The following is a 3,148-nucleotide window of genomic DNA, read 5'->3' as shown; positions in this document are numbered from 1 at the left end:
CACACACACACACACACACACACACACACACACACACACACACACACCAGAGGAAAGGACAAGAACTCAGGCAGGAAATGAAGATCTCACTGCAAAAGGAAGGTATGACATCACTGAATCCTTGTCTCTCCTGGATGTGAGGAAGGCGCTGACTGCAGGATGCTGTTTCTACCTTTATGAGTGATGGGGCCTGGCCTACTGCACACTATCGACAGCCAGAAGTAGACCTAACAAGGGTGTCATTATCACTTAGTCCACTCGTGGGGCCACTGAGGCCGAACGAGAGCTGAGACTAGTACCCAGAGAAGTGGACCCTTGGTGGGGAAACCAGAAAACAACCAATTGGCAGGGCTGGATCATGGGAAGTGAGAAGAGGGGAGCAGAGACAGCAGTAGAGGCAATCACAGAGAAGATGAATTGCCCCACCAGACTCCCTGGATGCCTAGGTGGGATGACACTCTGCCGGACGGTGCTACTTTCTGTCATGGCCACCTAATTAATCTAATCTTGGTGTTTCCCTAAAGATGAAGATCTTGCCACTACTGTCTTTTTTTTTTTAATGTGCATTGTTGTTTTGCTTGTATGTACATATGTATGTTTGAGGGTGTCAGATCCCTTGGAACTGGAGTTACAGACAGTTGTGAGTGCTGGGAATTGAACCCAGGTCCTCTGGAAGAGCAGCCAATGCTCTTAACTGCGGAGCCACCATCTTGTCAGCCCCACTATGGTCTTTTTTTTTTTTTTTTAATCCTTCTCTTCCCTTTAGAATTTCAACTCTATGATGAGTTGTAATGCATAACCCATTTTATCAAATCTGTGATTTATACACTTACCAAATTCTTATTAAGCCTCACAGTGTGCCAGGCCTTATAGCTTTATTGGAGACGCAATGGAAAATAATGCAGACAGGAAAGGGTACTGCTGACCAGTTCTATGTGTGACCCAAGCAAACCATTTTTCCTGGAAACATCAATCTGCCACCTAGAACATGTCTGACTCTTCTAACTCAGCCCTTCCGTGACTCACTCAACGTGTGTGTGTGTTAAGCACATACTATACATATAAGCATGTCGTTTTCTAACCCAAGTAAAAATACATGGTGAAGGGCTGTTTTCTGGTGTGGGGATTGACATAGAAAGTCTTAAAACCCTACGACCCTAAGGGTTATAGATTCCATCAATTGCCTTCATTTAAAAGAACGAAATTCTATGAATTAGAGACTAGGTCAGGTGTCCTACCATATTAGACTCATCATGTGCTAGGTTTGGGTTATCTAGACTCTACCAACTAGACATAGCCTGGATTTGTATAAAACAGACAGGGCATCATTTAACTTTTAAAACAAAACTTTACATAAATGACTGAGGACCCGTTGCAGTAAGTGCCTTGATTCTGGAAGTAATGTGTCCATTTCCAGAAAAGTGACAGACACGGCAGTTTTCACTTCCTCTTCTGCCCTCCTCGGCTCTTAGACTCCAGCTCTCAGAAACTGAATCATAGGTGTGAAGCTGGCTTCCTAAGAAGTGAGGGAGCTACGGCAGGCGTGATTGATGACGGGAGACAGATGCTGCAGACAGATAAAAGAAACATGGTCTGTTAAGTGGCTCCTGACCAGATCGGGCACATTCATGGTGTGCTGGGATGACTGTGTGGTTTGGCTGTTGTGAGATGAATCGGCAGTTCAGAGAGCGCTCTTGTGGAAGACCTGCCCTCCGTGGCCAGCTCAATCATGTTGGGCAGCGCCCGAGGCTTCAGACGCCTCTGGCTCCCATGAGCACATGGTTTTGCTGTGTAGCCCTGGTTGTCCTGGAACTTGCTGGCCTCAAACTCATAGAGATCCGCCTGCCTCTGCCTCCCCTGAGTGCAGGGATTGAAGGCATGTGCCAGCAACACCTGATAAGATTTCTTTTTTTTTTTTTTTAAGATTTATTAATTTTTATTGGATGCATATGCGTGTTTGCTGCATCTACGTATATACATCACGTGAGCGCCTTGTGCCCAAGGAAGTCAGTAAAAGGGCATCAGATCCCCTAGGACTGCAGTTCCAGGTGATTGTGAGCTTTCGGGTAGGTGCTGGACAATGGGCCCAGGTCCTCTGCAAAAATGGCCGGTGCTTAGACTTGCTGAGCTATCCATCAATCAAGCCCCGGATGTGAGAATTCTTGACACAGAATCTTAGAATCAGCAAAGTTCAGTCTTAGCAATCCTTCGATGCTATACCTAGCACCTCAAATTGTGGCAGATAGTGAGATGTACTTCATTTCAAAATGCCTCAGAAGGCCAGCAAGCCTTCTTAGCAGAACTTCTTGACATCATTTGCCACACATATAAATGACCGTCTGAGTTCAACCCCTGGTAAGAGGAAACTGATGAATGCTGTCCTCTGACATACATGTCCTGGTAACACGGCACACTCACTGGTAAAAAAGTGTGTGCACACCATGTAATATAGTAATAATAATCATAATAAAATCAAAACTGAAAATGAAAAAGAGTCACTCTTTAGACTCTAGGACAGACTTCCAAAGATGAGTGCTTGTTTTGTTTATGCCTGAAACCCTCCACTGTTTTCCTGTATCTAACCTACAAACTCCAACTCCTCTGCAGAGGGTTTCAAGCCTCCTCCTTGGTTCATTCAATCTCCGTTTAGCCTCACCATCCCTGTCGTTCTACTGAACCCACAAAGTTATAGTTATATCCTCCTACTCTGTCCTCAGAGATTTCATCTTGTGTGATTTTAGAATATTCTTAATGATTTGAGATTTTAAGATAATTATATGTATTTCTCCTTTTTTTCCTTCCCTCCACACTTGCTCTCTCTCAAATTTTGACTTTTTTTCTTTAATTGTCATTACATAGGCTCACAGGAGTATGCATGTGTGCATTTTGTGCGTGTGTGTGTGTGTGTGTGTGTATGTGTGTGTGTGAGAGAGAGAGAGAGAGATTGTGTGTATTCTTAAATACATAAATACAACCTGGTAAGTCTATATAATAAGGTTACTATATAGAATTTTACTATGTAATGTGTATTTTCAGAGCTGACCCTTTAGTCTTAAACAGTCACTATGCTCTTCCCTGAGGAAGACTATTTCTCCCCTTCACAGCATTCCTTAGCTGCCTATAGTTGTTTTTTGTTTTTTTTTTTTTT

This window comes from Psammomys obesus, unplaced genomic scaffold (assembly GCF_907164565.1).
Source record: "Psammomys obesus unplaced genomic scaffold, mPsaObe1.curated_primary_1811, whole genome shotgun sequence".
NCBI classification, from domain to species: domain Eukaryota; kingdom Metazoa; phylum Chordata; class Mammalia; order Rodentia; family Muridae; genus Psammomys; species Psammomys obesus.
This window is presented reverse-complemented; position numbering follows the sequence as displayed.